Source organism: Dendrobates tinctorius, unplaced genomic scaffold (assembly GCF_039654945.1).
Source record: "Dendrobates tinctorius isolate UK_male_01 unplaced genomic scaffold, ASM3965494v1 ptg000224l, whole genome shotgun sequence".
In the NCBI taxonomy this organism is placed as follows: domain Eukaryota; kingdom Metazoa; phylum Chordata; class Amphibia; order Anura; family Dendrobatidae; genus Dendrobates; species Dendrobates tinctorius.
In genome coordinates this window covers 14,447,416-14,472,014 of record NW_027361891.1, presented here as the reverse complement: position 1 = coordinate 14,472,014, position 24,599 = coordinate 14,447,416, and the positions used below count along the sequence as shown (strand labels likewise).

General features: G+C 44.5%; 1 long non-coding RNA gene across 1 annotated transcript in view; it reads right to left on the bottom strand.

Moving 5' to 3' along the window:
• LOC141059165 (uncharacterized) overlaps positions 1–24,599 on the bottom strand; it is a 192,771-nt gene that overhangs the window by 92,430 nt on the left and 75,742 nt on the right. The window contains exons 2-3 of the long non-coding RNA XR_012222394.1: positions 21,429–21,550; positions 19,238–19,344 (exon numbers count right to left, since the gene is read on the bottom strand). This is a non-coding gene — a long non-coding RNA (uncharacterized lncRNA). The remainder of the gene's footprint in view (positions 1–19,237; positions 19,345–21,428; positions 21,551–24,599) is intronic.

Sequence of the window (24,599 nt, the reverse complement as noted above, 5' to 3'; positions counted from 1 at the left end):
CTCCCCTAGCGCCACTAAAAATGCACATAGGCTTGATGCTAGCAGCAGGGCAGTGCAACATCTAGAAAGGCATAGAAGAACAGTAACTCTGCTGTAGTGTGTGGTTTGTCGCCTAGAAAATTAGCTTCAGCAGAGAATGTTGCCTCTTCGCTGAGACAGTGCTGCAGAGCTTCCAGCTTCTGGCTTAAGTGGACGGCGTGTTCTCAGGTAGTCTTTCGGAGATGGATGATGAGGGGGAGGAGCAGGAGGGGGATGAAAGAACTATTGTAGCAGGTGGAGGAAACCCTGATAGAAGTAGGACCAACAATCCTTGTTGTCGGTAGCACATGTGCTATCGCAGGGTGGGACTCTGCTCCAGCTTCCAAAATGTTCTCCCACTGTTCTATCAGGGAAATGTAGCATCACTGGCCACAAGTGCTTATCCACGTGTTGGATGTTAAGTGTACCATCCCAGCAAGTGCGTTGGTGAGGGCACGGGTGATGTTCCTGGACATATGCTTGCACAAGGTGGGGAAGCTACATTGGGAGAAAAGTGGTGGCTGGGGACCGAGTACCAAGGGACGGTTGCCTCCAGGAGACAATGAAAATCCAGTGTCTAAAAGCCTAAATGGCAACATTTCCACAGCAAGCAGCCTGAAAATGTGCCCGTTTTGTCTTTGGGCTTTTTGATGGGAGGCTGAGAACTTTCTTTATCAGTGCACAGTGCATGATCTAACTAACTTGTGTGTGTAGGGCTGACAGCTCTAAAGCATTGCAATGCTGGTGCATTGAATGCATTAGAACTGAAAACAGACTGCAGAAAGTGAAAGCCTCATAGAGGGGCTTAGTAAATAAGAAAAAAAAAAAAGTAAAAAAAAAAAACTTGGAAAAGTATTTTAAAGAAAAGTCACAAAATATTAATAAAAAATATATTGTACTAATAAATATTTTTATGAAAATAAAAGTATCACCTTGTCCGGAACAACCCGACCTATAAAGCTGTCCCACCAGTTAACCCCTTCAGTGAACACAGTAAAAAAGGCAAAAAATTATGATTTTTCATCAGACAGCTGAAGGAAAAGTGGAATAAAACAAGATAAAAAAGAAGTGTAAATAAAAATGGTATCGCTAAAAACATAATCTTGCCCCACAAAAGTAAAGCTGCCAAACAGATCAATTAGCAGAAAAATAAAAAAGTTATAGCTCTCAGAATAAAGTGATGCAAAAATAAATATTTTTTCTATAGAAATACATGCAGCCGCTCACTCCGGTCCTGAAAGTCGGCGACAGTCCCAGGTATTGATGCAAGAGACTCGCGTGAGTTTCTCGCATCACACTCACAAGTGTGATCCCGGTTAAATAAAAAAATTGTATCTAAAGTAAAATTTTTGTGAAAAAAAGTTAATTGTTCATTTTTTCCTTCCCTACATTCCAAAAATTCCTGTGAAGCACCTGAAGGGTTAATAAACTTCTTCAATGTGGTTTTGAGCACCTTGAGGGGAGCAGTTTTTATATTCTTGTCACTTTTTGGGATTTTATGTCATATAGGCTCCTCAAAGTCACTCCAAATGCATTGTGGTCCCTAAAAAATGGTTTTGTAAATTTTGTTGGAAAAACAAGAAATCAGCTGGTCTACTTTTAACCCTTATAACTTCCTAACAAAAAAAATTCCAAAAATGGGAAATGTTTTTTATTAACTATTTTGTGTGACATACAGTAGCTCTCTGCTGTAAGGGCATAAAAACTAAAATGTTAAAATTGCTACATTTTCTTGAAATTTCCATTTTTTTCACAAATAAACTCAAGTCACACCAAATAAATTTTAACATTATCATGGAGTAAAATATGAAGTGAAAAAAAAATCTTAAAATCAGTGGGATCCACTAAAGTGTACCAGAGTTATTACCCCATAAAATGATAATGGTCAGAATTGTAAAATTTGGCCTAGTCATGAAGGTGCAAAAAAGCTTGGGGGTAAATGGGTTAAAAAAAATTCTTAAACAAAAACATTTTGCATACTTATTTTAATTGCACAATTAGACAACTGACAATAATCTGAGCAGTTGCTGCAATTTAGTTTACAAATAAGTACCTATCTACCCATGCAGCATTTTTGGTTATGTCTTTTTGACGGAGGGAAGAAATGGCATACTGTTTAAAAAAATAATTACACACGTTCTCTTGCTTACCTGTTTTACTAGTCTAATTTTGAAATTGTGTACCCCATGATAATGTTGTGCCCTATTGTCACATTTTGCTTTACTGGTGTGGTAGGGCAGCTCACGCGGCTGGACACAGAGGTATAACCGGAACATGTGTCTCATTAAGAAAAGGCTTGGTTTATTGTAGACAGCATAAACCAAGCTTGGTAAAGTAAACACAGCCCTCTGGGTAAAACAGCAAATCAAAGAAACAAAAAAACACAGTCCTTTTCCTAGCGGGGTTCAACTTGGTAAAGTAAACACAGCCCTCTGGGTAAAACAGCAAATCAAAGAAACAAAAAAACACAGTCCTTTTCCTAGCGGGGTTCAGCCCGCTCACAGGCAGCAATGTCCACGGTTCTGTAATGCCGGTGTGTTTGTACTTTGCTTCCCCGGCGTTACTCTGCATGTCTGCATTAACCCTTTGCTCCTCTCCTCCTAACTAGCAGGGATACTGTTGCCTATTACCATTATTGATGCTGCTCAGTTCCCTGCCCCGCTGCGCAGCCGTACATGCGTGCGTGGCTCCAATGCTTTGCAAGACCACCCACTGGTGCGGTCCCTGGCTGCTGCTGTACTTGACCCTGTCTGAATAGTGTCTTGTTTCTTCGCCTGCTCTGGGGGCAGTAATACCCAGATCGCCCTTCCTGGAGGCTGCATATCCAGGCCCGTCTATGTTGTGTCTTGTTTCCCTGAATTCTGGACCTGTTCCTTTACCTGACCCTGTCTGAACTGTGTCCTCTGTGTGATGTTCCTGAGGTCCCTTCGTGTCTTGAACCATGTGCCCAGTGACTGTGACTCTTTGCTACCTGATGTGCTGTGATTTAACTTGGGTTCATCTTGGAAGTAGGAGTCCGGTGTGTCCGCTGAGTTTCTGCCACTCTGTGCTCAGCTGGGGATTCGGTGCAATTCCCTGCCGGTTCCAGTCCAACCCAGCAGGGTTTGCACCAGACTGCTGGGGTTCCTTTCTAGGTCGCTGCCAGATGACCAGAGCCTGATGACCGTGGCTTCTCGTCCAGAGCCTGATGACCACAGCCTGATGTCCGGTGTCTGACGACCCCTTCCAGATGTGCTGTGCCTGATGTCCTCTGCCAGATGTCCGGATCCTATGCTTCCCTGCCCGATGTCTGGAGCCTGCCGATCGCTGCCAGTGGTCCGGAGCCTGATGACTGTGGCCTGATGTCCAGAGCTGATGAACGCAGCCTGATGTCCGGATCCTGTCGATCGCTGCCAGATGTCCAGAGTCTGATGCCAGTGTGCTGATGCTCTATCTGAGATCCAAGTCCTGATGCCCTGCCTGTGTCCTGATGTCCAGTCCATGTTCCTGGTGTCCTGATGTCCATTTTCCTGGTGTCCTGATGTCTGTGTGCCTGGTGTTCCCGATGTCCTGCCTGGTGTTCCCGATGTCCTGCCTGGTGTTCCCGATGTCCTGCCTGGTGTTCCTGATGCCCTCTCCATGTTTCTGATGTCCAGTCTGTGTTCTTGATGTCCTGCCTGTGTCCCGATGTTCCGCCAATTCCCTGAGGTCCACCTAGTGATGTAGTCCTTCTGGGATCGGTTTTTGTTCTCCTGCTGAGCGTGTGCTACGCCTGAGGCCTGAGAGAGAGGCCATCCTAGTATGCCCGTGCCAGAGGATCCTGGACTGCATCTACCCGTGATGACTCCTGCCATCGTCTGACGTCTGTCCTGGGTATGTGTCTGACGTTCTCCTGTTGAGCCAGTCCTGTGCCTGAGGCCTGAGAGATAGGCCGTTCTGATATGCCCGTGCCAGACGACCCTGGACAGCATCAACCCGTGATGACCCCTGCCATCGTCTGAAGTCGGTGTCTGATGTTCTCCTGCTGAGCCTGTGCTACGGTTAAAAAAAAAAGAGAGCAGAGCCAGCGCCGCTTAAGGATAGAACGCATAGCATAGAGTGCATATGCACATAATATCTAACTGTATTCAAAATGAGATATTTGGCAAAAAAATTGATCAATTCAATTGAGCCACCCCGCCGCGCCAAGGCAATCTCATGTGGGGGGTCCTACTCTACGTTTTTAATAAACACTGTGCCATACGGCCTCCTAAATACATTAAAAGCAAGACCACATTAAGTGCAATCCGTACCTGAGCATATCTTAATCGCTCCCATGAAGCCAGATAAAGCAAGTGCAGATGAAGGCCAACCAGGCCTGAATGTAGACATGTCAGGTTTAGCCTCCACACTCTGCCCAACCAGGAAACATAGATGAAGGGCGATGCAGGTTCAAACACAGGTGCACAATTAAGTAAAGCTTGGGGCAGGGTGGGGCTGCTTTGTGTGTGCACAGCAGCCTAGATCCATCACAGTGAACACAGAAAAAATGGCGAACATAACCCAGCGCGCACGGCAAAAGTGGTGGTCAGCCACATACCAACATACAAAAAAAAAGAGAGAGGAGCCAGCGCCGCTTAAGGATAGAACGCATAGCATAGAGTGCATATGCACATAATATCTAACTGTATTCAAAATGAGATATTTGGCAAAAAAATTGATCAATTCAATTGAGCCACCCCGCTGCGCCAAGGCAATCTCATGTGGGGGGTCCTACTCTACGTTTTTAATAAACACTGTGCCATACGGCCTCCTAAATACATTAAAAGCAAGACCACATTAAGTGCAATCCGTACCTGAGCATATCTTAATCGCTCCCATGAAGCCAGATAAAGCAAGTGCAGATGAAGGCCAACCAGGTCTGAATGTAGACATGTCAGGTTTAGCCTCCACACTCTGCCCAACCAGGAAACATAGATGAAGGGCGATGCAGGTTAAAACACAGGTGCACAATTAAGTAAAGCTTGGGGCAGGGTGGGGCTGCTGTGTGTGTGCACAGCAGCCTAGATCCATTACAGTGAACACAGAAAGAATGGCGAACATAACCCAGCGCGCACGGCAAAAGTGGTGGTCAGCCACATACCAACATACAAAAAAAAAGAGAGAGGAGCCAGCGCCGCTTAAGGATAGAACGCATAGCATAGAGTGCATATGCACATAATATCTAACTGTATTCAAAATGAGATATTTGGCAAAAAAAATTATCCTACTCTACGTTTTTAATAAACACTGTGCCGTACGGCCTCCTAAATACATTAAAAGTAAGACCACATTAAGTGCAATCCGTACCTGAGCATATCTTAATCGCTCCCATGAAGCCAGATAAAGCAAATGCAGATGAAGGCCAACCAGGTCTGAATGTAGACATGTCAGGTTTAGCCTCCACACTCTGCCCAACCAGGAAACATAGATGAAGGGCGATGTAGGTTCAAACACAGGTGCACAATTAAGTAAAGCTTGGGGCAGGGTGTATTTAGGAGGCCGTATGGCACAGTGTTTATTAAAAACGTAGAGTAGGACCCCCCACATGAGATTGCCTTGGCGCGGTGGGGTGGCTCAATTGAATTGATCAATTTTTTTGCCAAATATCTCATTTTGAATACAGTTAGATATTATGTGCATATGCAATCTATGCTATGCGTTCTATCCTTAAGCGGCGCTGGCTCCTCTCTTTTTTTTGTATGTTGGTATGTGGCTGACCACCACTTTTGCCGTGCGCGCTGGGTTATATTCGCCATTTTTTCTGTGTTCACTGTGATGGATCTAGGCTGCTGTGCACACACAGCAGCCCCACCCTGCCCCAAGCTTTACTTAATTGTGCACCTGTGTTTGAACCTGCATCGCCCTTCATCTATGTTTCCTGGTTGGGCAGAGTGTGGAGGCTAAACCTGACATGTCTACATTCAGACCTGGTTGGCCTTCATCTGCACTTGCTTTATCTGGCTTCATGTGAGCGATTAAGATATGCTCAGGTACTGATTGCACTTAATGTGGTCTTGCTTTTAATCTATTTAGGAGGCCGTATGGCACAATGTTTATTAAAAACGTAGAGTAGGACCCCCCACATGAGATTGCCTTGGCGCGGCGGGGTGGCTCAATTGAATTGATCAATTTCTTTGCCAAATATCTCATGTTGAATACAGTTAGATATTATGTGCATATGCACTCTATGCTATGCGTTCTATCCTTAACCCCTTCACCCCCAAGGGTGGTTTGCACGTTCATGACCGGGCCAATTTTTACAATTCTGACCACTGTACCTTTATGAGGTCATAACTCTGGAACGCTTCCATGGATCCTGTTGATTCTGACATTGTTTTCTCGTGACATATTGTACTTCATGTTAGTGGTAAAATTTCATTCAAATAACTTGCGTTTATTTGTGAAAAAAACGGAAATTTGGCAAAAATTGAAAATTTCGCAATTTTCCAAATTTGAATTTTTATGCCCTTAAATCACAGAGATACGGCACACAAAAAACTTGATAACTAACATTTCCCACATGTTTACTTTACATCAGCACAATTTTGGAACCAAAATTTTTTTTTGTTAGGAAGTTATAAGGGTTAAAAGTTGACCAGCGATTTCTCATTTTTACAACACCATTTTATTTTTAGGACCACATCACATTTGAAGCCACTTTGAGGGGTCTATATGATAGAAAATACCCAAAAGTAACACCATTCTAAAAACTGAACCCCTTAAGGTGCTCAAAACCACATTCAAGAAGTTTATTAACCCAATAGGTGCGTCACAGGAATTTTTTTGAATATTTAAAAAGAAATGAACATCTAACTTTTTTTCACAAAAAAAATACTTCAGGTTCAATTTTTTTTATTTTACCAAGGGTAACAGGAGAAATTGGACTGCAAAAGTTATTGAGCAATTTGTCCTGAGTACGCTGATACCTGATTTGTGGGGGGGAATGACTGTTTCGGCGCATGGCAGAGCTCAGAATGGAAGGAGCGCCGTTTGACTTTTTCAATGCAAAATTGGCTGGAATTCAGATCGGACGCCATGTCACGTTTGGAGAGTCCCTGATGTACCTAAACAGTGGAAACCCCCTACAAGTGACCCCATTTTGGAAACTAGACCCCCCAAGGAACTTATCTAGATATGTGGTGAGAACTTTGAACCCACAAGGGCTTTACAGAAGTTTATAACGTACAGCGGTACAATTAAAAAATCATATTTTTTCCACAAAAATGATCTTTTCACCCCAATTTTTATTTTCCCAAGGGTAACAGGACCCTAAAAGTTATTGTGCAATTTGTCCTGAGTATGCTGATACCCCACATGTGGGGGTAAACCACTATTTGGGCGCATGGCAGAGCTCGGAAGGGAAGCAGCGCCATTTGACGTTTTTGGCTGGAATTGAGATCGGACACCATGTCGCGATTGGAAAACCCCTGATGTACCTAAACAGTGGAAACCCCCCACAAATGACACCATTTTGGAAACTAGACCCCATAAGGAACTTATCTAGATGTGTGGTGAGAACTTTGAACCCCCAAGGGCTTCACAGAAGTTTATAACATAAAGCCGTACAATTAAAAAATCATATTTTTTCCACAAAAATTATCTTTTCACCCTCAATTCTTATTTTTCCAAGGGTAACAGCACCCTAAAAGTTATAGTGCAATTTGTCCTGAGTACGCTGATACCCCTCATGTGGGGGTAAACCACTATTTGGGCGCATGGCAGAGCTTGGAAGGGAAGCAGCGCCATTTGACGTTTTTGGCTGGAATTGAGATCGGACACCATGTCGCGATTGGAAAACCCCTGATGTACCTAAACAGTGGAAACCCCCCACAAATGACACCATTTTGGAAACTAGACCCCATAAGGAACTTATCTAGATGTGTGGTGAGAACTTTGAGCCCCCAAGGGCTTCACAGAAGTTTATAACATAAAGCCGTACAATTAAAAAAATCATATTTTTTCCACAAAAATGATCTTTTCACCCTCAATTCTTATTTTTCCAAGGGTAACAGCACCCTAAAAGTTATTGTGCAATTTGTCCTGAGTACGCTGATACCCCACATGTGGGGGTAAACCACTATTTGGGCGCATGGCAGAGCTCGGAAGGGAAGCAGCGCCATTTGACGTTTTTGGCTGGAATTGAGATCGGACACCATGTCGCGATTGGAAAACCCCTGATGTACCTAAACAGTGGAAACCCCCCACAAATGACACCATTTTGTAAACTAGACCCCCCAAGGAACTTATCTAGATGTGTGGTGAGCACTTTGAACCCCCAGTGCTTCACAGAAGTTTATAACGCCCGGGCGTGAAAATAAAAAATTCGTATTTTTTCCACAAACATGATCTTTTAGTCACCATTTTTTTTATTTTCCCAAGGGTAACAGGAGAAATTGAACCCCAAAAGTTGTTGTCCAATTTGTCCTGAGTACGCTGACACCCCATATGTGGGAGAAAACTACTGTATGGACACACGTCAGGGCTCGGAAGGGAAGTAGTGACGTTTTGGAATGCAGACATTGATGGAATTGGCTGCGGGTGTCATGTTGCCTTTGGAGAGCCCCTAATGTACCTAAACAGTGGAAACCCCCCACAAATGACCCCATTTTGAAAACTAGACCCCCTAAGGAACTTATCTAGATGTAAGGTGAGCACTTTGAACCCCCAAGGGCTTCACAGAAGTTTATAATGCCAGGGCATGAAAATAAAAAAATCGTATTTTTTCCACAAACATGATCACTTAGTCCCCAATTTTTTTATTTTCCCAAGGGTAACAGGAGAAACTGAACCCCAAAAGTTGTTGTCCAATTTGTCCTGAGTACGCTGACACCCCATATGTGGGAGAAAACTACTGTATGGACACACGTCAGGGCTCGGAAGGGAAGTAGTGACGTTTTGGAATTCAGACATTGATGGAATGGTCTGCGGGTGTCATGTTGCCTTTGGAGAGCCCCTAATGTACCTAACAGTGGAAACACCCACAAATGACCCCATTTTGAAAACTAGACCCCCTAAGGAACTTATCTAGATGTGAGGTGAGCACTTTGAACCCCCAAGGGCTTCACAGAATTTTATAATGCCAGGGCATGAAAATAAAAAAATCGTATTTTTTCCACAAACATGATCAATTAGTCCCCAATTTTTTTATTTTCCCAAGGGTAACAAGAGAAATTGAACCCCAAAAGTTGTTGTCCAATTTGTCCTGAGTACGCTGACACCCCATATGTGGGAGAAAACTACTGTATGGACACACGTCAGGGCTCAGAAAGGAAGTAGTGACGTTTTGGAATGCAGACTTTGATGGAATGGTCTGCGGGTGTCATGTTGCCTTTGGAGAGCCCCTAATGTACCTAAACAGTGGAAACACCCACAAATGACCCCATTTTGGAAACGAGAACCCCTATGGAACTTATCTAGATGTGTGGTGAGCACTTTGAACCCCCAAGGGCTTCACAGAAGTTTATAATGCCCGGGCATGAAAATAAAAAAATCGTATTTTTTCCACAAACATGATCAATTAGTCCCCAATTTTTTCATTTTCCCAAGGGTAACAGGAGAAATTGGACCCCAAAAGTTGTTGTCCAATTTGTCATGAGTACGCTGACACCCCATATGTGGGAGAAAACTACTGTATGGACACACGTCGGGGCTCGGAAGGGAAGCAGTGACGTTTTGGAATGCAGACTTTGATGGAATGGTCTGCGGGTGTCATGTGCGTTTGGAGAGCCCCTGATGTACCTAAACTATTGAAACTCCCCACAAGTGACCCCATTTTGGACACTAGACCCCTCCACGGAACTTATCTAGATGTGTGGTGAGCACTTTGAACCCCCAAGTGCTTCACAGAAGTTTATAACGCTCGGACGTGAAAATAAAAAAATCATTTTTTTCCACAAAAATGATATTTTTGCCCCCAATTTTTTATTTTCCTAAGGGTAACAGGAGAAATTGGACCCAAAAATTGTTTTGCAATTTGTCCTGAGTAGGCTGATACCCTACATGTGAGGGTAAAACACTGTTTGGGCGCATGGCAGAGCTTGGAAGGGAAGGAGCACCATATGACTTTTTCAACTCAGAATTGGCTGGAATTGAGATCAGACGCAATGTTGCATTTGGAGAGCCCCTGATGTGCCCAAACAGTGGAAACCCCCAATTCTAACTCCAACCCGAACCCCAACACACCCCTAACCCTAATCTCAGCCCTAACCCTAACCCTAGCCCTAACCCAAGCCCTAACCCTAGCCCTAACCTTAACCCTAGCCCTAACCCTAGCCCTAACCCTAACCCTAACCCTAGCCCTAACCCTAGCCCTAACCCTAACCCTAATGGAAAAATGGAAATAAATACATTTTTTTTTTATTTTATTGTTTTTCCCTAACTAAAGGGTGATAACTGGGGGTTTGATTTACTATTTATGGCAATTTTTATGTTTTGCAGCTGTCGCACGCTAAAAGACGCTTTTTATTGAAAAAATAATTTTTGCATCACCACATATTGAGAGCTATAATTTTTCCGTATTTTGACCCACCGAGTCATGTGAGGTCTTATTTTTTGCGGGACGAGTTGACGTTTTTATCAGTACCATTTTTGGGCACGTGACATTTTTTGATCACTTTTTATTCCGATTTTTGGGACGTAGAATGAACAAAAACCAGCGTTTCATGAATTTCTTTTGGGGGGGTGCGTTTACACCGTTTCGCGTGCGGTAAAATTGATAAAGCAGTTTTATTCTTTGGGTCAGTATGGTTACAGCGATACCTCATTTAGGTCATTTTTTTATGTTTTGTCGGTTTTATGCAATGAAAACTATTTTATATGAAAAATAATTATTTTTGCATCGCTTTATTCTGCGAGCTATAACTTTTTTATTTTTTTGCAGATGATACTGTGTGGTGGCTCGTTTTTTGCGGGACAAGATGACGTTTTCAGCGGTACCATGGATATTTATATGCGTCTTTTTGATCGCGTGTTATTACACTTTTTATTTGGCGGTATGATAATAAATCATTATTTTTTGCTTCGTTTTTTATTTTTATTTTTTAAGGGGTTCGCTAAAGGGGTTAACTAATGGGACAGTTTTATAGGGCAGGTCGTTACGGACGCGGTGATACCTAATATGTGTACTTTTATTGTTTTTTTTTTATTATTTTCAAAAAATGAATTTATTGGGGAATTTTTTTTTTTTTTTTTACTAATTTATTTGGCGATTTTTTTTTATTTATTTTTACACTTTTTTTAAATTGTTTTTTTACTTTATTACATAGTCCCAGGTGGGACATCACTGTCCTGTGACAGATCGCTGATCTGTCACATCACAGATCACTGTGACAGATCAGCGATCTGTCACAGGCAGTGCCGAAGGCTTCCTCATGCCTGCGCTTTGCAGGCACTGAGGAAGCCAGCTTCCTGCAGGCCCCCGAAGGCCCCCGTCGCCATCTTGGATTCGGGGGCCTGGAGGAAAGGAGCCCCCCGCAGCAGCGCTGCACATTGCGCTGCCGTGGGGGGCTCAGGGAAGCACGGAGGGAGCCCCCTCCCTGACGATGCTTCCCTTTAACTCCCGGTACACCGCGATCATGTTTGATCGCCCACCCTGCCCCAAGCTTTACTTAATTGTGCACCTGTGTTTGAACCTGCATCGCCCTTCATCTATGTTTCCTGGTTGGGCAGAGTGTGGAGGCTAAACCTGACATGTCTACATTCAGACCTGGTTGGCCTTCATCTGCACTTGCTTTATCTGGCTTCATGGGAGCGATTAAGATATGCTCAGGTACGGATTGCACTTAATGTGGTCTTGCTTTTAATGTGTTTAGGAGGCCGTAGGGCACAGTGTTTATTAAAAACGTAGAGTAGGACCCCCCACATGAGATTGCCTTGGCGCAGCGGGGTGGCTCAATTGAATTGATCAATTTTTTTGCCAAATATCTCATTTTGAATACAGTTAGATATTATGTGCATATGCACTCTATGCTATGCGTTCTATCCTTAAGCGGCGCTGGCTCCTCTCTCTTTTTTTTGTGCTATGGTTGAGGCCTGAGGAAGAGGCCACCCTAGTATGTCCGTGCCAGACAACCCTGGACTGCATCAACCCGTGATGTCCTCCTGCCTTCATCTGTTATCCTGAGACGTGTACCCTTCCCTGATGTGCGGAACCGGGAGCCTTTCATAACTGTTTTGTTTCTGTACCATGTCTTGTTCAAGTAAACTTTGTCTATACCTGAAGTTGTGTGGTGTCGTGTCGTTCTGCCTCCTCTTCCACGTGCTCAGCTGCCACAGACCCCGGTCGCTACTCTTCCCTAGTCTGGGTAGGCCCGGGTCCCCCCTGTGGTCCAGTGGGTCCACACTCCGTCCTCACCTGGGACGCTCACCCCACGTCGGCGTGGTCGATCGATGTGGAGGCGTCGGCTCGGCTGTGTCCACAGTCGCAGTAGTGACAGGTTCAAGTTTAACACACACTTTCCTGGAGTGTTCTCTCTCTAGACTCACATTGAACACTCAAAACTCTGGCCTTCAGCCATTTAAGCCCAGACCTTGTGACTCCTCGATCATGTGATTGATCACATCATCCTGACTGTTAGGGTTGGCAGATTGCGTAAAATTAAATTAAACTATAAAGTGCAATCGCAACCGGGGGTCCACCATGCAGAGATGTGTAACTGCTGCTAGTGAACAATGATGGAATCTAAACAGTGAGCTATTGCTTGAACACACTGTGTTAACGCCACACAGTGTGAACAGAACACGGAGAACCCCGCTCCATTACCTCACAGAGCGGTACGGAACAAAAGAACACCCTGTTAACTGACACAGGAATAAAGCAAAAAATGATGCTAGGTGTGGAACGCTATTGCTCTCTCAGGAAAGTCTAGACTAATGGTTGAGCTCACCCTGTAACTCCGCTGTGCAACCGCACAGACGAAGACAGATGCTAAGCGAAGCAGGGTTTTCTCACCCTACACTTCCTGTCTAGACACACAGTCACTGGTAAAGAGCGGCACACTCTTGTAAACAGAGTGGTAGCATATACTGTATACACATATACACATATATATATATATATATATATATATATATATACATACACATATACACACACACACGCTACTATCGCACCTGCAGGCATTGCTGGGAGCATTTTATACTGAAAGCACCACCCCAAACACTCATGCTGACATCGCCCATGGGCCAATCTGGAGTCATCACATCACCAGAGCAACTAACCTCCAATGACTAGGCGCCACATCACAGACATGCTGAGTAAAGTGATTTCTGGACTTAGATTCCAGTCTGCAATGTGGCACGTGCAACACACTTATTATCATAGACTTAACTGGAGAGCCAGCAGTAACCAAACATGTGGCACGAACCTAAGCAAGATGCTGGCACTGACATCCATGCTGAGAAACAGTCCCAGCAGCTTGTACTGAATGGGAGACCACAGCACCTGACAAGACTTGGAATCTATCCCACACAGTGGGAAAATCCTGACGCCTAACACTGACATCACACAGGTCCTGTCAGGACACTGTATGTGGAGATACATAGTGTGCTGGAGGAAACTACTCTTGTTTTACATCACTGACGCCATCATGTGCAATGACACGTGTAACAACCCTGCTGGCATCGCTGCATGGCCTCCCATCCCCCACTCACCAACTTGCTCACTGCTCCAAGCCATGCTGTGAATTCTGTCTTCTGCCAGCCCTATGCTCTGTGCTCTGTTCCTGTGCTCTCCTGAATGCTTCCTGGCTGTGTGTATAGGGGGGCGGTGCCAGAACTCTCTGGTTCTTATGCAGTCAGGGTGCACCTGTCTAATCTGTCCCTGACCAATTACCTACAGCCCTCTACTATTTAAGACTGCCTCACCCACTGGAACCTTGCCTGTGCAATGTCTAAACTCAGTATATTGCTACTGAGCCTGCCAGGTCCTCTCATGTGTATCTCCTCCTTCTCTGGAGGAAAACTCTTAGCCTTGATTAGTATTTTCTGTCTGCCCTCCAGGAGGCTGAATATCCTGGTCTCTGTGCTATAGCTCCTGACCTTGTCTTGCCTAGTACCTCCGTCCGCCTTCCAGGAGGCAGTATATCCTGGTCCTTGAGTTTTTATCCCTGTACCTTGTCTGAACTCTGTCCTACCCCTGCCTCCTTGTTTTTGGCTTCTTTCCCTGCTGTGTCTTTCCCTGTGTCATCCCTGTCTGTGCTCTGCACTCTTGCAGCTCTGCCTGCTCTGCACAGTTACAGCTCTGCCTGCTCTGCACCCTTGCAGCTCTGCCTGCTCTGCACCCTTGCAGCTCTGCCTGCTCTGCATCCACGCAGCTCCGCCTACTCTGCACTCCTGCGGCTCCACCTACTCATCATATCACCAGAGCAACTAACCTCCAATGACAAGGTGCCACATCACAGACATGCTGAGTAAAGTGATTTCTGGACTTAGATTCCAGTCTGCAATGTGGCACGTGCAACACACTTATTATCATAGACTTAACTGGACAGCCAGCAATAACCAAACATGTGGCACGAACCTAAGCAAGATGCTGGCACTGACATCCATGCTGAGAAGCAGTCCCAGCAGCTTGTACTGAATGGGAGACCACAGCACCCGACAAGACTTGGAATCTATCCCACACAGTGGGAAAATCCTGACGCCTAACACTGACATCACACAGGTCCTGTCAGGACACTGTATGTGTAGATACATAGTGTGCTGGAGGAAACTACTCTTGTTTTACATCACTGACGCCATCATGTGCAATGACACGTGTAACAACCCTGCTGGCATCGCTGCATGGCCTCCCATCCCCCACTCACCAACTTGCTCACTGCTCCAAGCCATGCTGTGAATTCTGTCTTCTGACAGCCCTATGCTCTGTGCTCTGTTCCTGTGCTCTCCTGCATGCTTCCTGGCTGTGTGTGTATAGGGGGGCGGTGACAGAACTCTCTGGTTCTTATGCAGTCAGGGTACACCTGTCTAATCTGTCCCTGACCAATTACCTACAGCCCTCTACCATTTAGGACTGCCTCACCCACTGGAAACTTGCCTGTGCAATGTCTAAACTCAGTTAGTATATTGCTACTGAGCCTGCCAGGTCCTCTCATGTGTATCTCCTCCTTCTCTGGAGGAAAACTCTTAGCCTTGCTTAGTATTTTCTGTCTGCCCTCCAGGAGGCTGAATATCCTGGTCTCTGTGCTATAGCTCCTGACCTTGTCTTGCCTAGTACCTCCGTCCGCCTTCCAGGAGGCAGTATATCCTGGTCCTTGAGTTTTTATCCCTGTACCTTGTCTGAACTCTGTCCTACCCCTGCCTCCTTGTCTTTGGCTTCTTTCCCTGCTGTGTCTTTCCCTGTGTCCTCCCAGTCTGTGCTCTGCACTCTTACAGCTCTGCCTGCTCTGCATAGTTACAGCTCTGCCTGCTCTGCACCCTTGCAGCTCTGCCTGCTCTGCACCCTTGCAGCTCTGCCTGCTCTGCACCCTTGCAGCTCTGCCTGCTCTGCATCCACGCAGCTCCGCCTACTCCACACTCCTGCGGCTCCACCTACTCATCACATCACCAGAGCAACTAACCTCCAATGACAAGGTGCCACATCACAGACATGCTGAGTAAAGTGATTTCTGGACTTAGATTCCAGTCTGCAATGTGGCACGTGCAACACACTTATTATCATAGACTTAACTGGAGAGCCAGCAGTAACCAAACATGTGGCACAAACCTAAGCAAGATGCTGGCACTGACATCCATGCTGAGAAGCAGTCCCAGCAGCTTGTACTGAATGGGAGACCACAGCACCCGACAAGACTTGGAATCTATCCCACACAGTGGGAAAATCCTGACGCCTAACACTGACATCACACAGGTCCTGTCAGGACACTGTATGTGGAGATACATAGTGTGCTGGAGGAAACTACTCTTGTTTTACATCACTGACGCCATCATGTGCAATGACACGTGTAACAACCCTGCTGGCATCGCTGCATGGCCTCCCATCCCCCACTCACCAACTTGCTCACTGCTCCAAGCCATGCTGTGAATTCTGTCTTCTGACAGCCCTATGCTCTGTGCTCTGTTCCTGTGCTCTCCTGCATGCTTCCTGGCTGTGTGTGTATAGGGGGGCGGTGACAGAACTCTCTGGTTCTTATGCAGTCAGGGTACACCTGTCTAATCTGTCCCTGACCAATTACCTACAGCCCTCTACCATTTAGGACTGCCTCACCCACTGGAAACTTGCCTGTGCAATGTCTAAACTCAGTTAGTATATTGCTACTGAGCCTGCCAGGTCCTCTCATGTGTATCTCCTCCTTCTCTGGAGGAAAACTCTTAGCCTTGCTTAGTATTTTCTGTCTGCCCTCCAGGAGGCTGAATATCCTGGTCTCTGTGCTATAGCTCCTGACCTTGTCTTGCCTAGTACCTCCGTCCGCCTTCCAGGAGGCAGTATATCCTGGTCCTTGAGTTTTTATCCCTGTACCTTGTCTGAACTCTGTCCTACCCCTGCCTCCTTGTCTTTGGCTTCTTTCCCTGCTGTGTCTTTCCCTGTGTCCTCCCAGTCTGTGCTCTGCACTCTTACAGCTCTGCCTGCTCTGCATAGTTACAGCTCTGCCTGCTCTGCACCCTTGCAGCTCTGCCTGCTCTGCACCCTAGCAGCTCTGCCTGCTCTGCACCCTTGCAGCTCTGCCTGCTCTGCATCCACGCAGCTCCGCCTACTCCGCACTCCTGCGGCTCCACCTACTCATCACATCACCAGAGCAACTAACCTCCAATGACAAGGTGCCACATCACAGACATGCTGAGTAAAGTGATTTCTGGACTTAGATTCCAGTCTGCAATGTGGCACGTGCAACACACTTATTATCATAGACTTAACTGGAGAGCCAGCAGTAACCAAACATGTGGCACGAACCTAAGCAAGATGCTGGCACTGACATCCATGCTGAGAAGCAGTCCCAGCAGCTTGTACTGAATGGGAGACCACAGCACCCGACAAGACTTGGAATCTATCCCACACAGTGGGAAAATCCTGACGCCTAACACTGACATCACACAGGTCCTGTCAGGACACTGTATGTGTAGATACATAGTGTGCTGGAGGAAACTACTCTTGTTTTACATCACTGACGCCATCATGTGCAATGACACGTGTAACAACCCTGCTGGCATCGCTGCATGGCCTCCCATCCCCCACTCACCAACTTGCTCACTGCTCCAAGCCATGCTGTGAATTCTGTCTTCTGACAGCCCTATGCTCTGTGCTCTGTTCCTGTGCTCTCCTGCATGCTTCCTGGCTGTGTGTATAGGGGGGCGGTGCCAGAACTCTCTGGTTCTTATGCAGTCAGTGTGCACCTGTCTAATCTGTCCCTGACCAATTACCTACAGCCCTCTACCATTTAGGACTGCCTCACCCACTGGAACCTTGCCTGTGCAATGTCTAAACTCAGTTAGTATATTGCTACTGAGCCTGCCAGGTCCTCTCATGTGTATCTCCTCCTTCTCTGGAGGAAAACTCTTAGCCTTGCTTAGTACTTTCTGTCTGCCCTCCAGGAGGCTGAATATCCTGGTCTCTGTGCTATAGCTCCTGACCTTGTCTTGCCTAGTACCTCCGTCCACCTTCCAGGAGGCAGTATATCCTGGTCCTTGAGTTTTTATCCCTGTACCTTGTCTGAACTCTGTCCTACCCCTGCCTCCTTGTCTTTGGCTTCTTTCCCTGCTGTGTCTTTCCCTGTGTCCTCCCTGTCTGTGCTCTGCACTCTTGCAACTCTGCCTGCTCTGCACAGTTACAGCTCTGCCTGCTCTGCACCCTTGCAGCTCTGCCTGCTCTGCACCCTTGCTGCTTCGCCTGCTCTGCATCCACACAGCTCCGCCTACTCCGCACTCCTGCGGCTCCACCTACTCTGCACTCCTACGGCTCTGCCTACTCCGCACTCCTGCAGCCCCGCCTACTCTTCACTCTTGCCTGTATCCATACCTGCTACTTCCTTGAGATCAGGTCCAAACCTGTTCCGTCATATTCCACTCCCTCCTATTAGTACCCGTACCTGCACCTCTGGTGTGAACAGGACCCTACCTGTCCCTCCATAATCCATTCCTTCCGGCCAGTACCAACTCCTGCTGTGTGAACAGGTCCCTACCTGTTCCTTCTTACACCACACCTGCCCTGTGTCTCAAGCTGTGCCTGCCTGCCCTGTGTTTCAAGCCATACCTGCCTGCCCTGTATCTCAAGCTGTGCCTGCCTGCCCTGAGTCTCAAGCCTTGCAAGCCTGTTCTGTGTCTCGTCCTTGCCAGCCTGCCCTGTGTCTCATCCATGCCAGCCTGCCCTGTGTCTCCAAGCCGAGCCTGCCTGCCAGTGTATCAAGCCGTGCCTGCTTGCCCTGTGTCTCAGCCGTGCCTGCTTGCCCTGTGTCTCAGCCGTGCCTGCTTGCCCTGTGTCTCAGCCGTGCCTGCTTGCCCTGTGTCTCAGCCGTGCCTGCTTGCCCTGTGTCTCAGCCGTGCCTGCTTGCCCTGTGTCTCAGCCTGCCTGTCACTCGCACCTGTCCAAGTGACTTGTCCCCGAGTGGGATCAGCAGGCACAGCCAGACACCACCCTGGAGTGGCACCTGGCAGCTGCCTGCCGCACAACCCTGACCTCACCAATGGAGGCTCCAGAGAAGACCAAGGCAGCTGTCTTAGTCATGCCCCTTCCAGGGTAGTCTGGACTGTGGCACCGTGGGGCCACAACCCCCTGGCTCGCGCCAATCAGCCAAGGCACAAGCGTGACAACACATATCTCCCTTTCATTACTTCACCAGTGACTCTGTCACAGTGTGTATCTACCCACCAAAGTAGCATTTTTGGATGAAGCTTTTAGCAAGAGAAGAATGAGCACAGTTAAAAAAAAGTATAAGTGATACAACAGTACTGCGGTCTATTTGCCTTCCTGGTTGTGTGCTTAGCAGGCATTTTTTTATACTTCCTCTATGGCCAGGGAAAATTCATGTGGTTATCAAAAAATAGAAAAAAAAGTTTAGATCTACACAATCTACTGTGCAGGTCTGCTTTGGAACACCTGTTGTCGGGCACATTCAAATTGCAGTGATTTTCATAATGAAAGATGAGCTGATCTGACAACATTCAAATCAATCAAATTGCACAAATTTTACCAGAAAATTCAATTTGCATTTTCTATGATGCTCTGTGGTCTCATTAGACCCTAGATCATAATAGCCACAGATTGTAAAAACCAAAGCTAGTCACTCACCTGTCCTGACACCCATGCTGCCTTTGATGCCTGCTGTTATTGTCTTTAAGGCCTATTCTTTCCACATACACGCACTATTGTCTTCACTCTAGAACAGGACTTCTAACCTAGACCAAGCATAGAGAAGTCTTAAGGCCCCGTTACACATAACGATGTCCCAGCGATCTCACCAACGATCCGACAAGATGGGATCGCTGGGACATCGTTAGGCTGATCGCTGGTGAGCTGTCACAAGACAGCCCCTCCAGCGATCAGGACCAGCGACGCTGGATGTTGGTTTCTAATGTAAACATCGGGTATCCAGGAGCCGCGGCTCCTGGATACCCGCTGTTTACCTTGGAAACCGGCGTACAGGCTGGTTTCCAAGGTAAACATCGGGTATCTAAGAGCCGCGCGAATCCTGGATACCCGCTGTTTACCTTGGAAACCTGCATGTACGCCAGTTTCCAAGGTAAGCAGCGGGTATCCAGGAGCTGCAGCTAGGACAAGTGAGTGATGAGGAGTGTATTAAAGGTTTTTGGCTGTGTTTTTTTAATTTTGTCCTTCCCTCTCCAGTTCACTTGGCCATCATTTAGCTCAGTTCAAATTATGAAATATCGATATTCAGGAAAATCACAGTTTTTTGACTCTTGCACAACACACAAGCATTATAAAATCAAACATTACATTAACTGAAATATGCAATATATTTAGCGAAATGCACATCATGTCAGATTTTATATGCTGGTTATAGGTCCTGAACATTATAAACTTGCATTAGGAGACTCTTGTCAGACATTGCTAAAACTGACCAAAGTATGTAGGCCATTTCATCAGACTTTACTCAATTTCATTCATGAAATTACTTTGCCATAGAAATTCAAGCTATTGAAAGAGTAAATAGACCTTTTCAGTGTGGTGATATGTGTAGAAAGTTGCTTAATCAAGGGCCATACTGCTTGTTCATATTGAACACTATGGCTTATAGACAGGAATTTTTTCTACATTATTAATTCGCCGAGTTTTTGGATTGTATATATGGGACTTCTGCCGTCAAGAAAATTGGAATTTATGGAATTAACACAATTTGTCTTAAACACGTCTCTTTAATACCAATCTGTGGAGTAATAAGTGTTACTAATTACCATTATGCCTATATATCGGATATATATATATGGTTCCTGACTGTATGAACATTGGTACCTATGGAAGTGATGCAATCTGTCTTAGACGTGTCTCTTTAATTCTAATCTGTAGGTTAACAAGTGTTGGTACTTAACATTATGCCTATTGTGAGGCAGTGAGGGGAATCATATACAAGGATAGTTATGTTTACCCCAGGAAGTGCATAAAACATACTAAACCCACAAGAGAGTTTTGTAATTATAGTCAGAGCTGTGGTAATAAAGCAAAATAAAAGAAAGTGTGGATTTGGTCAAACTATTTGGCAAGGTCAGATTTAAGAAAACCTGATATGCGCTATTATTTTTGGGGAAATCTGTAAGATGGTAGTGGGACAGATCTCTCCCTCCACTCCAAGTCTTGGGAGTGGCCCATGTCCACGACTCTCTTTTAAACTTTCAGATAAGATATGGGAGTGTCAATTTTTGGTTTGCAAACATCAGAACCGGAGCTCTCTGTAGGACAGAGATAAGCAATGGGTAAATCCTCCAAATAGAATCATTAGCATTAGCAAATTGGAGATAAAATATAACTTAATAGATAAATTTAAAAAATTCTCTTAACACAATTACTCACGCCTCCCAAAGAAGCAGTGCAAAGCGTGCATTGGGGCAGAGGGACGTCCGGGGAATGCCACTCACCAGACCTCTGGTATGTTTTCATGCTCTTTCAAACCATGTGAATATGAAATGTTCACATGGATCATTGTGGTATCTTGGCTTTAGTATTTGTCTTTGGTGGCAGCATATTCTTTATATTTGTATACCATATTGTCACTTATTTACATTAGGGTATAGTGCATGCTTACTATTAAATTACTTATTGGGGTTTAGTAGGGTATGTGAAAACAGGTACACATTAGGTCGGTATTAATTTCTAAGTGGTTTCCTATGGTTGTACAGTCCTTCATTCATCATTCCTGTACCTTTTCTTCTTATTTTGTTTTTAAAATGTTGTCAGTAAAGAATATTTTTATATCCTATGCCATTCATTCTTTGGCCAAATTTATTTATTAAAAGTTATATTTTACCTCTGTAGGACAGGTCTGTGTGAGATTGAACACAAGCCATAGCCAGAGAATGCAAAGCCACTGATGCACCCACAACTGATACAGTGATGCAGTTGACTGATATGGACATTCCGGCTGTGAACCTGAGGATAAAATTTTGGATTTAGTTTGTGACACTGAAAATGAAGACGATTATGTTGAACGGACGAGAAAACCGCTAACTTACTTATGATGGAGAATGTGGGCAGTGTGAACTAAGGCACCTCCTGCATGTCCATGAGGGGCTGCTGCTGGCCTGCACATTCACACAGGTTACCATGGGTGAGACAATTGTTTTGATTTTTTTTATGTTATGTTTTTCTAGGATAGTGCTCATGCAGACTGTATTACTTTCTATTTTTATTTATGTCTGTACAATATGGCTACTGTTGCTATCCCTGGGTAATAACTATGGCACATACATATATCTGATAATTTTGGTGTTCCTATTAGATATCTGATGTTAGTTCCCCATGTATATATAACATTGTATACTAGTGATTTATGGGGGAATACTATTGTCTGTGAACCTCAAGCGATACCATTAATACTTTTGACTCAATATGCCTGTTTAATATGTTTGTGAATGTGTAGTTCCCTTGACACCATGTGCCCTTGCCTTAACCTTTTGTTTTCATGTATTGTTTATCTTTATGCGAATTATAATAAACTTTTATAATTTTTTACATTCTGGTTTGGTACACCTAGTCTCTTATAGGATTTATACTGTGGTGGAGTGTCCAATATTAGTATATTATTGATCATTTCAGATATAGTTATTAGATACTTTGCTTGGATGATTTTGATAATGTCCATGATTAAGCCTGCAAAGTTACAAGTCAGAAGCCCGTGGACACTATGGAGGAGCTACTGAAGTAGTTGGTCTTCACATAACAGCAGGAGCTGCACCTGCTGAAGCAGCGGCAATGACTGGAGCTGTACCAGCAGCATCAGACTAACATCCTGATACTGCCACAGATTGTGGCCCTGTCGAAGTAGTGTGTTGAAAGTTTACAGATATCAATGTAGGGGACATGTGATAAGATGCTATGTGGTATACTTATTGCTTGGCAAGATAAATCATTCCAGTGACTGTTACTTTAGTAAAGTGAAAACTTTGCAATATAACAGGAAAAATAAATATAAAAATAGAGTATCCTAGTCTACCATCAGCTATACAACCAGTACATTCAACTGAAATCCCAGTGAAGTTTTCCTTGAACTATCCTATTTCCAAGAACAGCATTATTCTGAAGAACAAAGCGACAGCAATGATGAAGATTTTGAAATTGAAGGTCACTCAGTTCTTAAGGGATTTAACCAGCATGAGTTCATTGATTTGGCATGAGATTTGGGACTATCAAAAAGGCCTCAGATCCTAGCATCAAGACTGCATGAGACTAATTTGCTTGAGAAATGAACAAAGGTATCCTTCTTTTGATCCAGAGAAACTGCATTTCAGCAATAGTTTAGAAGTGACAGTGGCTTTGTGTATTGCCATAACAAAGATGGTTGAATTTAGGAATTGGGAATTCCAATCCATAACTCAAATGAATGATAACTGTTCATCAATTGCTCAAAGTGGATCATAAATTGTGTCCTCCTCTACAATGGCAATTTATTTGGTGCAGTCCCAATTAGCTGCTTAGTTTCTCTTTGTAAAAATACAGAGACATAAAGAAAGTCAATTAGTTACTACAATATTACAAACACAATTGGGTCATCTGTCTTGACCATAAAATGGTATGTTTACTTTTTGGTCAAAAACTTCTATACGCCAAGTATCCTTGTTTTCTGTGCATGTGGGACAACAAACCTCATGAGAAGCATTAGATGTAGCTGAATTGGTCTCTGAGATCTTACCTCAAACCTTGGCATTAAAGCTTTGCCCGCTGAAGGAGACTATTTCAAGTATCTCATTCGGACATTTTCTAGCATGTAATTTTAAGAAATAAAGTCTGTTGCGTTTGATGGCCCACAGATTCGGCAGCTCATCAAAGATGAACATTTCATTGGGACAATGCCAGAACTCTAAAAGAATTCATGGTTATCATTCAAAGACCTTGTCAAGGACTTTCTTTGAAATACTTGCTCAAAAAATTGAACAGAAATTGTCTAGAAACTCTTGGAGAGGTACAAAATGTTTAATTTCAACTTGAACATCGATGTGCATTTTCCGCATTTTTAGAAATCTTTCTAACTTTCCTTAAAACCTTGGTGCAGTCAGTGATTAGCAAAGTGAATGATTTCAACAAGATTTGATGGTCATGGAGGAATGGTATTAGGGTAGATGGAATGTACATATGATGGCTGGATATTGTTGGAGCAACAGGCGACTACTTGCATACAATTAGACTTACAATAGCAATCTATCATTTGTATGAATAAAATAGCTTTAAATAAATAATACATATAGGTTATTTTTTTAATTAGTTTCAATTGTATGTACATTTTGTATGGTTTTGGAGATAAAGGGAGGATATCCTGTAGCTTAAAAAGTTTTTGTGACAGAAACAAATGAACCACTTTTGGATTTAGAAGCCAAAAGTTAGTCAAAAACATGTCTTAGATCTAAATAAATTGCATTCCTCAGAGTTATGATTGTATGATGCACAAGACTTGGCAACCAGATCAGAGTGCCGAGGAGGTGATGTCTTCAGAAGAGAATGGCATTGGTTTTTGCAATGCACAGTGAAAGTGATATGCGACCAATAGATCCACAGAAGAAATATCTGTTTCTTCTGTGAACAGCTCAAGAGCAATTTTGTAGCTTGAGAACCTCGGTGACAAAAGCCCTACGCAGACGAGCTATTGCTGTGCATAAAACAGCAAGTCTCATGCTGGATGGCTCCCCGCCAACTGCAATTGGGCATTGTCGCAAGCGACAATATGTGCAATATACTGTCTCACTTACAATGGGGAAAAAAAGTATTTAGTCAGTCAGCAATAGTGCAAGTTCCACCACTTAAAAAGATGAGAGGCGTCTGTAATTTACATCATAGGTAGACCTCAACTATGGGAGACAAACTGAGAAAAAAAAATCCTGAAAATCACATTGTCGGTTTTTTTTTCATTTTATTTGCATATTATGGTGGAAAATAAGTATTTGGTCAGAAACAAGCAATCAAGATTTCTGGCTCTCACAGACCTGTA